This window comes from Cupressus sempervirens, chromosome 1, assembly GCF_028749045.1.
Source record: "Cupressus sempervirens isolate cs-2001-9-10 chromosome 1, ASM2874904v1, whole genome shotgun sequence".
Classification (NCBI taxonomy): domain Eukaryota; kingdom Viridiplantae; phylum Streptophyta; class Pinopsida; order Cupressales; family Cupressaceae; genus Cupressus; species Cupressus sempervirens.
The window spans coordinates 83903652-83917892 of record NC_143118.1 but is presented as its reverse complement, the minus strand read 5'-3'; positions in this window follow the sequence as shown (position 1 = coordinate 83917892).

The following is a 14241-nucleotide window of genomic DNA, read 5'->3' as shown; positions in this document are numbered from 1 at the left end:
GTAGGTTTTGATGTGGTAGAAGAGGATCCATGAGATGGTGGTTGAATATTGTGCTTTTGTGGAAGATGTGCCAGCTCATCAATCTTATTTGCATAACATCTTTGCTCATCATGTCATGGCTTGGTGCAATATACACATGCTAGTGTATCCTTCTTTGATGATTACCTGTTGGAAGGGGAAGAAGAATCCAATGAATCGTGTGATTATGTTCATCTCCTTGGGTTTATATTTCTTGTGTTTTCCATGTAAAGCCTTCCAATTTGTGGAACTCTAGGAACTAATAAGAGTATATGATTTGGAAGCTTTCAATATCTCCATCTGAACCAACTTGGTTTTCTCTTGAGTTAGTTGAGTAGAAAAATCAAGTGAAGGCATGGTGTATAGAGAACCAAGTACATCTCTTTGGCATAAAACATGGAATCAAAAATTAAATAATCAGGACCAAGCTTGGCAAGGATTGAGAGAATCAACTGAGAGTCATCCTCCTTGATTTTGCACCACTTTAACTATAATATGAGAGGCTTGAGTTTGGTGAATTAATGGGTGTTTTCAAAAAATTTAGGATTCAAGATAGCAAGCTCATTCTCCAACTAAACCCCCCTCAATATATCTTGCTTCCCAAACAAGTTCTCAATGCAATCTAAATATATGATTGGGTGTAGTGTAAGAATAAACATCAAAGAGGAGATTGAGAGATAAAGACATGCATAATTTATCAAAATCCTAATCACACCTATTAAAACATTTTTCTCTTCTTAGCAAAACCTGTAGGCTTAGGTGGGGGAAGCAGATAAATGGAAAGAAAGGGCTAAAGTATGGGAGAAATTGGAGAAGGTAGGTATAGCAAGTTACATTGCTAAACTCCAGGGCTTCGACCCAGATGTTACCAATAGTATGGTGAACTCTTGGAAGGACGAGAGAGTTAAGGTGAATGGAGTTTCTTTTCAAATTATAGAGGAAGTCATTGCCCTTGTGTCTGAAATTTTGGCGGAGGGCTTCAAATTTTATAGAGACAAGAAGCTGTCAGTGAATGCGGTCAAAGAATTTGCAAAGAAAACGAAGGAGAGGAATGATATGGTAAAATGTGAAACGTACTATGAATTGGATTCCATCAAAAAACTTTGGAGGTATGTTTTACGTGTTGTTATAGAGTATATCTCTTTGGATACCAGATTTGATCAGGTGATAACCTATCACTTTGTTTTTCTCAACCATTTTTGTCATGGCATCAAAATTTCTTTCCCTTATTACTTATTTACTTCTATGAGCAAGGCCATCACAGGATATAAGGAAAAACCTTCTATAAATCCTACCCTACATGAGGGATTATTGTTGTTAATTTTTTAGTATTGTAAAACCCATACTTTAAGAAAATCCCCTCAATCTGGTGTGGTTGCCTCTGAGGACTCAAGTAGCTCTAGCATTTTCTCATATTCTGAGGATATTGAAAGTATCAGCTCGGAGGGGGAGGAAAAAATTTTCTCTAGAAAGAAGGATAAAGAGTCGAGAAAAAAATCACCCTCACCTATTATCCCAAGCAGGAAGAGTCCTAGAGGACATGGGCCTAAAATTACAGGCAAGGGTGATGAAGATAACAATGAGGATGGGGAGGACTTAAAATCTGATGATGATGATGAGGCGGAGACAAAAATTAAGAGGGAGGAACCAGTGGCAAAGAAAAGGAAAAGGGAAAAACAGATGGATGCTAAGGGGGTTTTAGGGTTCGAGAAAGATACCTCTGCTATTCCTCTTTCACCTATCAATCCCCAGGAGTAGGAGAAGGAGAACATTGGAGGAGAGGGTGGAGATGTGATTATTAAGGATAGGCAGAATGTATGGAGAAATTTTAATGTCAGAACATCCAAGATGGGGATTGTCAAGGAGATGATGAATCCCCAAATTCTGGAAGAAAAACAAGGCCAACTCTAATTTGAAGAACTTATCGATCCAGCTATGGTGGCAATAACGGATAATGCTAGAGAAACGAGCATAAATCTATTGAACAATGCTTGTAACAACATGATTGAAAACTTTAAGTCAATCAAATGGCTTTATCACGAACTGGAAGAGGTTAGGGAGAAAATTGGCCAAATAGTAAATAGTAGGATTGAGCCAAGTCTAGGAGATCAGAAGAATAAGGAGGATAGAATCAGTTTAGCTGAGAAGAGAATCCTAAATCTGGAAAACTATAATCACAATCTAGCAAACCAAATGATCTCTATCCTCAATTCTATTAACGATAACATTTTTTCTATTACTGGAATGTTAAAAGCCAAAGGCCTGCTGGACGAGAGTGAGGATAAGGACTTGGATAGAGCTAGGGGGGAGGAGGATACAACAACCAAAATTACTTTTAGTAGCCTGGACCGGGAAGCCCAGAAGAGTCAGGAGTAGATTGTTCAGGGGACTCATAAAGTCTATGAAGCAACTTAGACGATGCAGGAGCTGGAGCAAAAGACAGAAGAGTAACTTTGTTTTATTTATTCTTGTCTTTAGTTGTTAAGTTACCATTGTTTTTTGTTAAGTTGGCTTTTTTGTGTTCTGGTTTTTTGATGTAAGTTGAATTGGCCTTTTCTGTGGCCTTTTTGTTGGCTAGGCTTTCATGCTTATTATCAGTTGTGTGACTTGTCTTTGTTTGGTTGGGCTTTATATGCTTATTATTAGCCTTGGATTTTGTTTTAACTTTTGGGTTTCAGGATCCCTATAAAACTTGTTTTCCTTATCAAAAACACTTGTAGGCTTAGGTTCTAATCCCATGGTTACTTTGTATAACCCTATATGCTTGAGGTGTACCTGTATTTTTTTTTTCTAACCAAAGTGGTTTAATGGAGTATGTAGTGAACTATTATGTGAATACATAATAATTTATGAAAAAAAATCATTGAAATGGACTAGCACAACAATATACATTCTCTCAATGCCTAAATATTCCACTTAAACCACAAAAACACCAACTAATTTGCATGTTTTCCAAGAAAGAGCCCAAAAAGACAAGATTGAGATCTCTAAGTACTTGATAAAAATTGGCAGATAAAGACCTAAGCCATATATAAAAGACATCGAGAGTTTTCCAATGATGTGTAGAAGTTGGAAAACATATTTTGTTTCATCAAGTTATGGCTCTAGAAGCACAAAAAATAACCCTTATTTTTTGGGCCTGTCATAGAAAATTAGTGATGAATACGAAAGAATTGAAATGGTGGGAAGATTGATAACAAAATCAACTTTCCAATAATATCTTGTTTGTGTGATTTTGTATGCTCAAGTTATGAGTAAACTATCAACAACTATTTTTTATAGCTTGGAGGATCAACCTAGTCATCAACTAACTGACAAGATAAAAATTGACTACAATCTAGCTATCATAGAATATTCCCTATGCTAGAAAATTGCATTTACTTTAAAAAAACTTAGTTGCCAGTAAATTCCTTTGATTCTATGGAATATTTTGTTGGATACTCCAAAGATTCCCTATCCTCCAAAAATTGGAGGTTACTGATGATTTTAGTGATGGTGAGTAAACTTGGAAGACTCCCAAATATGGTGGGGTTCATGGCCCAAAAGGGCCTACATTTTCTATACATGTAGGTTGTATGAGCCTACACTAAAGTGCCCCTTTTAATATTTATAAAGTTTTTTTTAAAAAAACCTAGAAAAATCAATACCAAAACTTTTCAAACACAAAATAGATTGTTTCCAAAATTTTAAAACCCCTAACTTGCATCAATATTGATTGTGCAACATGTTTGTTCAAATCAAACAAATTCTTCGAACATTGTGCCCTCTAAAATGATCATCCTAAAATTGACAATGTTAATATTCAATGATTTAACTATGAAATTTTCATCTACCCTTAAATTTTGCCTCAAATTTTCTTCTACAAAACTCATTTTTCATATGTTCAAATTTTGAGAGAAACAACAATCGATCTTAGACACTACAATGATGGCAACTTCGGTTTGAGCTCAATGTACACAAAGAAATACCAAAAACTGGATCCCTCAAATGTGTGGATAGAAACATGTAATATTTGACGCTTTGATACCATGTTGGAATTGATGAAACAACCACATAAGTGGAGGATGTTGTCCAGCAAAAAAGGTCGTTAGACAATTATCGGTGCGGACACGGTTGTGTCGTTTTATCAGCACCGTTTCGGATATTATAAATGTTGTGAACACTTATGTATTTTGGCATCATTATCATTGTTATGTACGAAAGCATTTGATAATGAATAGTATTTTGCATTGACTATATGTTTCTTTCCTGTTCACCTACAGGTTGAACATTTTGTGTCATTGCTAGTTTGAATTTGGAGTAGTATGCAAGGACGAAGATAAATGGGAAGAATAGTACAAGACAATTGGAAGACGAATAACAACGGTGAAAAATAAATTTTAGAAGAAGAGCATGAGGTAGCATAGAACTTTCACATTCTGTATTGCGTAGGTCTGGAAACTTTTGTACGGAGGGAAGCCGCGAAGAACGGGGTTATGACAAACAATGTGTGGGATGCTATGCACGCAAGCCCAACCATGACCAAATTTCTAGACCAACTTCCCCATCTGATCGCACAAGCCTATGTGGCACATAAGAGACGTCAAGTGTAAGTAGAATGTGAAGAATGCCATTAGGAGATCCTCAAGAAATTCTATGAGGAGAGAACTGCACGGCGTCAGAAAATTGAACCATGAGCTGTTGCACTATGGTGTCTAGGGCACTTAGAAGCCTATAACTATTATCACATAAGTCGACACATTATGTATACAAAGTAAATAAATAAAAGAGTGTTCTATTTTGTTTTGTTTTATAATGGCATATGTCAAATGCCCAATCATTTAAATAAGAATATGAATTTGAGGGAAGAAATCGATGAATTACAAACTATGTGTGGCAAAGTTGAATGACAACGGAGAATAAGACAAGTCATCGAGGAATAGACTGAGGAGTAGTTAAAGAAATCACCTAGTGTGGTGGTCGTAGCGGGGTTCACAAGAATCAACGAAGGGTGCCACTGTTCGCGAGCAACGAAGATTTGCTCGAGGAAACTCGACATAGATTAGCGGTGCTTGAGGAGACAAAGGAGCAATGTTTTACATTCATCATGTACACCACTATGAGAGGGAACTTGTGAAGAAGTAGGAGAGAAGGCAAGGCCAGCAGAAGACACCGTGGCAATAGAAAATGCCAGAGCGGCACTGCACGGTAGTCAGAGCAACCTGTCGAGACCAACTTCGAATACTTCAGCGGCACAATCTAGTGGTAATCAACGGGCAAGAAGCACAATATCTCAAAAGCAAAAACTCCCAAAGTTCATAGGCGATAGGAAGGAGGATCCCAGGAAACAATATGGACTACCAACTTGGTCACGGATGCGGATGAATGGTTGAACCAATTTCTCGCCAGACACGGGGAGTGGCGGCGGATTGGTTCTCCGACATGGACAAGGCAAAGATCTCCACATGGAATGATCTGAAGAAAGAATTCCAAGCAGAATTTTGACTGCTCCGAGATGATAACGAGGTTGTAGCAGAAATCTAAAACTGCAAACAAGGGAAGAAGGACACTATTCGAGCCTACAATCGAAGGCTTAAAGATCTTCTTAGTTGGATGGGTACTCAACCCGCAGATGAACTAAAGAAATGCTAGTTTGTAGAAGGCCTCCGCAGGGCATTGAGAAAAAAAAAAATGAAGATAGTTCCACCCACATCATACACAAATGCATACGATCGTGCCCTAAATCTAGAAAGTGAAAGCAAAACAACAAAGAAGAAGAAAAAGAAGAAGAGAAGTAAATCTTCATCCTCCTCTAAGAGTGATGAATCCTCTGACGAGGGAAGTAGTGCAGACAGCTAAAAGCCTAGCAAGAAAGTCCAAGCACTCCAAAAAGACTTATAACAGATGCAAAAGGAATTCAAGTCCATTATGGGAACTAGTGGCCATATGGAGGAAGGAGAAATCTGTTGTATGGATTGCAAAGAGAAAGGTCATTCAAAAGGAGTGTGCCCCAAAAAGGCAATGTGTGATAACTGTCAAGTCCTAGGTCATTCTACAAAGGAATTTTTGTTCAACATGAAGAATAGAAACCAATAGATATTGTTTACACAGGAACAACCATCCACTTCTGCCACAAACAATGAGACCTAGGGCAACAATAATGCCACATTCGGTAGCTATTGGAACAACTGCCGAGGAGAGGGCTCTAATGACAATAGAAATCAAATACAATATGATTCTAAGGGAAGGCCCATAATCCAATGTTGGGCATTTAACTAGTGGGGCCACTTTGTCAGAGTGTTTGAAGAAGAACACTCCACAAAAATTATGTTGATGGTGTGGTCCAGGGGACCATGAAGATGCTAATTGCCTGAAGCAAGTAAACCTCATTAACATCGACGAGGAAAAAGTGTTGGTTATCAATCGCAACCAAGCTAAGCAGGCCACCTATCTTGACCCCTACACGGAGAAGCAAAGGTTGCAGGAGGCACAGGAAGATGTAGAAAAAGCAATGAAGGCTACAAAGGATATGAAAAATGCTATTCCTCGGTGATGGGAGGGAGAGAACAACTTGGTCAATTAGATCCTGTAAATGGAGGTACCCATCAGAGTTCAAAACCTATTACAAGCAGTATTGCAACTAAGGACGACATTACTAAATACCCACGCAAACATGTCGGAGACAAAAGGACAACCAACCATACTAGGAGGGTCCGTAACAGATCTCATGTTGCTGATAGTAAGCAATGACCGTCATCCGACGGTGGTTGAGATGGGAATTCTCGGAACCATCCTGATGAACACCAAAGTGGATGGTGGGTCCAAGGTGAATTTTCTTCCCAAGGAGACATGGAAGAAATTGGGAAAGCCTACCCTGTGGTTGTCCACATTCAACTTATTCAACACCAACCAATAGGGGATAAAACCCCTAGGGACCTTGGTGGCTCAACAAGTAACTATTTGGATGCAACCATTTGTGTTGGATTTTGTAGTAATCCCCTTGAAGAAAGAGGGATATGACGCCATTCTTGGAAGAGGATGGTTGGTGGCCGCAAAAGTAAATCATAACTAGAAGAAGAATATCCTGTCAATGGAAAGTGGAGGGCGGAAGTTTGCGATTGATCTCTGAACTCAAATGGTAAGTGAAGAAATGGCATTGTTGTCGGAGTCCGAGTCAGACGGAGAGCACTAGAGAGATTAAAGAAGAATGAATCCGAACAACGAAGGCATTTTAAAGTTGGAAAAGTGTTCAGAAGATGAGACCAGTTCACTGAATGAACTTTTTCATTAGTAGATGGAAGACTATGAACTCTTCCATACGTATATGCTTGGTGTTGAGGAACTCAAAGATGAGGAGGCATTCCCACCACAGTTCGTGGAATACAGAGAAGGAAACATGAAGATCAATGAGAGTCCCACTCATTGCTTTAAAGGAAAAGAGATAAGATACGAAGAGCCATCCATAGAGGTTACTAATCTTAGAGATGCAGAGAATCCAAGGAACATACTTGTGGGAGACGACTAGAACCCGGTACTAAAGGCCATGACATTCAAAATCTTTCTGGATTACAAAGATGTATTTGCATGGACTTACAAGGATTTAAAGGGAATCTCGCCGGAGATGTGTGTCCACCACATATAGTTGGTACTCACAGCCATACCTGTGCGAAAACGTCCGTAGAGAATGAACAAAAACTACGTAGCCCGCATAGATGAGGAAATACAACTAATGCTAGAAGCTGGCATAATATTCAAAGTTCAAACAAGTGAGTGGGTGTCACCAATTGTGATATCGATGAAAAAGGATGGGATCCAAATCCGAATGTGTGGACTTTCGGTGCCTTAACACTGTTACAATAAAAGATCCCTTCCCAATTCTGTTCACCGACATGATTCTGGAAGAAGTGGCTGGACATGAGATGTATTCCTTCATGGATGAATTCTTTGGCTATAACCAAATCTCCATTGCTGAGGAAGACAAACTGAAAAAACTGCTTTTGTGGTGGAGGATGGAGTGTATGCGTACAACCCAATGCCCTTCGGATTGTGTAACACACCTACCATGTTTCAAAGGATCATTTGCACATATTTGACAAAATGTTGGTAGGCAACTTCCGTGCATTTTTGGATGATTGGTCTATTTTCAATGGACAAGACAACCACTTAAAGGCACTTCAGCAATGTATGGAGAGGTATCAACGGACAAGGTTGGCGTTGAATCCAAAGAAATCTTGGTTCATGGTTCCTCAAGGAAAACTACTTAGGCACATTGTTTGCAAAACAGGATTAAAGACCGACCCTAATAAAGGGTGATAGTAGAAATGGAAGCCTCGATGGATGTATATGGAGTCAAGTCCTTTCTCGGGCACATTGGGTACTATAGAAGTTTTATAAAGAACTATGCTTGAATTGCTTTGCCCTTGGACAAGCTAACACGAAAAAGAACCACCATACATCTGGACTTCCAAATAGGAGACTACCTTCACAGAAATGAAGAATATATTGCTGGGAGTGCACATATTGGCATATCCAAATTGGGACAAGGAGTTCCAAATCCACGTGGATGCATCAAACTTTTCCATAGGTGCAACATTGGCGCAAACTGGTGATCATAGTGTCAATCACCTAGTGTATTTCACAAGTCGGCTACTGTCAAAAGCCAAGAGAAATTATATCACCCCTAAAAGGGAGGCTCTTGGGATGGTGTACTCAGTACAAAAGTCTAGACATTGGCTATTAGCTACACCATTTACCTTTTACATGGATCACCAGGCATTGATGTATCTGGTGAACAAACCAATCATCCAAGGTAGAATTAGTAGATGGTTGTTGCTACTACAGGAATTTAACTTCACCATCATTGTGCAACTCAAGAAGAGTCATGTCATTGCCAACCAACTCTCCCAAATCAAGTTTGGGGAGCCACCGGAAGGGGTCAATGATGATTTTCTGGATGCACACTTATTCAGAATTGTCATTCTTCTAGAATGGTACAAGTCTATAGGGGATTATCTATTGTCTTAATTTTCAAGAGAGATGCCGCTAGGTGAACGATGGAAGCTAGTTTTAAGAAGCTAGACTTTTCAACTAATAAATGGTCTTCTCTATAAGATGGGTCCTGATCAAGCACTTCGACAATGTGTAATGGAGGAAGAAGTGCAAAGTGTTCTAAGGGAAGCACATGAAGGTTTGGTAGGTGGCCACATGAGACTTGACACAACAGCATGGAAGGTTTTGCTTGTCGGGTTATGGTGGTCCACACTATACAACGATGCATGGGAATGGGTGTTGAGTTGTGATACTTGCCAGAATGCCGACAAACCCCTCAAGAGTGTCATGACATTAAACTCATCCCATGCCCAAGAGTTGTTTGAACGTTGGGGACTAGACTTCGTCAGTCCGTTGAAGGCGAGTAGGGCTCGGCACTACCGATACATAGTGGTAGCCACAGAGTATTTAACAAAGTAGGTAGAGGCACGAGCACTACCTAATAATTCTGCAATCAATATGGCTAATTTCTTGTATGAACAAATCATCACACGGTATGACATGCCTATTCAGTTGAAAAGTGACAGAGGGGGTCACTTTGTCAACCACGTGATCAGATTATTGACAACGGAATTCAAGATTTTTCATTCGTTTGCAAGTCCCTACTACCCACGAGTCAATGGCCAAGCGAAGGCCACAAATTAAATTCTAGTGGCCATCATATACAAATCATGTGACGTTGAACAAGTAGATTGGGAGAAGTTGCCTTCGGCGTTGTGGGCCTACCATACCACAATCAAAGTCACAATGGAACAGACGTTGTTCCAGTTGATGTTTGGCTAAGAAGTTGTGATACCAACCGAATTTATGGTCCCAAGCTTGCGAATTGCAAGAGACAATAGACTCGGAGATATGGAGAGTTTAAGTGAATGCCTATATCAATTGAACAAAATGGATGGACGCAGATTAGCAATGCAATGGGTGACACAAGTGGCGCAAGCCTGTCAAAAAGCATGGCACGCCAAACATTTGAAAGGGACGAGGTTCTAGCAGGCCAATTTGTGCTTCGGTACAATGGCCGCAACGAGATAAAACTAGGAAAATTCAAGGTTAAATGGCTTGGACCATATAAAGTGAGAGAAGTCGGCGAAAATGGATCCATAAAACTATGGAACTTGGACGTGCACGAAATTCCTGAGGCCATCAATGGATCAAAGTTAAAAATTTATCAAGAACGATAGGGAGGCGAAGTAAGAAATCGCAAAATTGGACTTAGGTGAAAAAAAATGAAAAAGACAAGTGTCCCGCCGATGCATGTGGCCACGGACACCATGTGTCCCACGGACATGTGGATGCGAACACGATGTGTCCCATGAACACGTGGTTGTGGACACAAGGTGTCCTGCGGGTGCATGTTTCCACGGGAGATGCAAATATAAGACATGGTAGTTATAAGTCACGGTAGTTATAAATTTCTACTGCGAGTCTTTTTTGTTTGCCAAGGTTAATCAATAGCAAGTAAAGTCGAGGAAGGAACAAAGAAGTTTATGCTGAGGATAGAGAAAGGTAGTCCGTGGAAGCAATATTGGTGTCGAGGTACAGGAAGAGCACCTGCAGGAAGCCATAAGAAGAGTATCCACCAAAGGAGAATAGGAAGAAGCTACATTCCAAGGAAAGGAACCATATTTCAAAGTATAGCGTCCACAGGAAGAAAAGAATATCCACAGGGAAGTAGAGGACAACAAAGGCATTCAACGTAAGAACCATTGCCGTCAGAGAATCACTGTCGCAGAAGACAAAAAGAGAGAGAAACTGTAACCATTTCTTTTGGTTACATTAAAAAACAAAACAAGAGACCATTATTATGGAGTTTGTAGGGAAAAGAAAGCAGTGAAAAAATCAGTTGAAGGCAAATATGGAAAAGAATGCGAGTGTTGGCTTCTGGAGTCCGAGTTGCAAGACCAACATCCAACAAGAAAAAGTAGAAAGTGAAAGCTGACCTATCACACCTCACAGTTCAGTTTGAAGGGCTGAATGTCAGTGAGTGCTGGAAATGGTGGCAAGAGATTGTAGATACAATTTAATCAAACAAATTCTGATTTAGCTTAAGTACATTGGGCAATACAACTTCTGGTATTTTCCATTCAGCTGTTTGAATCGATCTTAAGAACTATGATAGAAACGTACAACTAGAACAACAAAACAAGTACATTTGTTTACAAGAAGCACCGCATGACAGTCTTTCTCAAACCACAAGATTTCATTAGGGTTTTTGGCATTCCTGGCCGAGGAGGTCGTAAAGTGGAGACCAAGAATCACAAGTTGTCACAAGAACATAAGGAGTATTTAGTGAAATTGGTGGGCCATGATCTCACACCAGAGGAAATGGAGTCTGTGGTGAAGGGTGCCAAGAGCTGAGGACTATAGAGAGATTTCATTCGAGAATGCCATTGGAGATGTGTTATGAATGTAATTAAAAATAGGTTGACGGGGGCAAGTAGGGCCTCAGATCTAGCCTTGTTGTAGATTACATTCATGAACGACATCATGAATGATACCATGTATGATTGGGCCATAGTCCTCGCCAACAAGATGGAGGAATTTATAACGTTACAACATCAAACATTTTTCATGCCACATCATGACATCGACTTGTTTTTGGAAGTCGCCCTTCATCAAGTTCCAGTCGACAACTTTGAAGTTCCACTGAGGGGGAAGTTGGCACCAAGAGAACTCCCAGTATTCTACTGGAGACATTTAGATATGGGTGGAACTGCAATCGGTCAAAAGAAAGTATTGCAGGGATTGGAGGCATACAAGGACATAGACAGCAGAAGGGAGGAAACCATAGAGAGCAGTGGGGCCAATTTCGAGGAAGGGAATACCTCAACAGAAGTTGGCAACGACATAGCGATGGATAGGTCCCCATTTTTTACCCCTCCCCAGTTGCCAACTTCGGCACACTTGACAACCACTACCTCGCTCATTTCTCCGTTTGGCCAAAGACATGTGCCGGTTATCATGACTCCACTAACGGCCACAACAGATGTCATGACTCCACCAATGGCCATGACAGATGTTATGACTCCTCAAACGGTTATGACGGATGTTATGACTCCAAAGAATGTTTCACCAGATTCAATTGCACCAGCAACAAAGATAGTAGAGATGCCAGCGCCAAAGCTCGAACCTTAGGTTCGATTAGATATGATTGTGTCTAACGTTGTGGTCACCATATCTTCCTCCTTGTTGGCTAAGGCCCAGCCAGCCCAACTAGTACCACCAGCACAACCAGTTGAGAGCATTGAGCCGACACAAGCATCACAACCCGAGAAGATTGAGGTGATGGATAGAGCCAGCGCATTCCTATGATAGTAGTTCTGACGGTCCTTCCATTTAGTCCCCGAGGTATCCCCAGGTTTAGTTGCCATATTGGAGCCATAGGAGGTGGGAGTACCATAGTTTGAGGATGCGCCCGGAGAGAAGGTGGCACTAGATGTGGACATGGCTACCGCAAGAGAGGCAGAGATGGATACTGATGGGGAGTGAAATATCGACGATGTGGAAAAAGAGGATTATGGGTCGGATGAGGATAGATGCAAAGCATACCTCAAAGCTATGCAAGTTGTGATGGAGAGAGGACGCATCGTTGCATATCAAGCTTTGACTCGCAGGAAGGAGTTACATTTGATCCAAGCTTATATTCGTGGGGTCTGTCTTGAGCATTTTCGCTCCTGCTTTGAGGCCAGGGGATGGCCAGCACTGGAAACACCGAAGATGTTGGTTGATTGGGCTACAGAGCCTGAATTGGGACCATGCAACACTCCTATGGAGAAGCTAGCACACGAGGTAGCAGGGGTATAAAAATGTGTCTAGTATGCTCATAGGCATGCAAAGGCAGACATGGCATCAGAGAGGATCACAACTGAGAGGTCTATGACAGTTGAGAAGGAAACTAGGGAGAAGTTAGCTACTGAATTGGTTAGCCAACAGGCAGCATGGGCAGCCAAGCGCGTAGCGCTTTTGCGAGATAAAGAGATGACTGAACAAAGACTATATGCGACCGAGCAAGAATTGCAGACAACTAAGGCCTAGGCCATGGACGTAGTGCTTCTTCTGAAGGAGGCAGTGGAGGTTAACACACGAACACAGAAAAATTTATGCATCTGCATTGATCAAGTGTATGAGTTGTGCCGACAACAGAGCACTTCAAGGACCCAACCTCCTCCCTACTCTATATTGTTTCTATGTTGTATGTTGTTGTCTCCTATTTTTGTTAGTTTTTAAAAGATGATATTGTCTAGCAAAAAAGGTAGTTAGACAATTACCAGTGCGAACATGGTTGTGTCGTTTCATTGGCATGGTTTTGGATATTATAAATGTTCTGAACACTTGTGTATTTTGGCATCATTATCATTGTATGAAATATCATTGTTGTGTATGAAAGCATTTGATAATGAATAGTATTTTGCATTGATTGTATGTTTATTTCCTGTTCACCTACGGGCTGAACAAAGGATCATTTGCAAGGAACAATGCCTATCACACAAAAGAGATCAAGCAAAAAATATATGTTTTATAACAACCCTAGAGTTATGTATTACTCAAACAATAAATTGGGATAGTTAACAATAAATGAATACCTTGCTTAAGAGTGCTAAAAATATTCAAAAGCTAACAATTACTAAAGTTAGCAAATGAGAGCTAGAATATGCGAACTAGAAGTGCAATACAAACTTGAAGTGCATGATATGCACAATGTGAAAAATGAAGTCTAATTAGACTAGACTACCCTAAATTTAGGTCCAACTAAGTCCATGATATGCACAATGTGCAAAAGAGAGCTTAATTTGATTAGACTAACAAAATTTTAGGTTCAACTAACTTAACTTAGGCAAGAGCATAAATGTGCAAACATATGATCATTTATGCATAAATAATATGCATGAGAATTTTCTTGAACAAATGTACCATCAATTAAAACAACATACACAAATGTGCCTATACAACTAATATGCATACTCTAATAATAGATATGTAACTAAATGTGGAATAGCAACATACAACTAGTTAGTGAGAGATGAATATTTCTTATTGACATATTTTTATCATTCAATTGAATGAGAATTTTCTAATTATAGGATTGAGAAGCCATATAAGGATTTAGAAAATCTCTTTCCTTAAACAGTAAATTAGGATTTCATAATCCACTAAATTAGGTAATTAAAGCTTGAATAGTACAATTGATTCAACAAT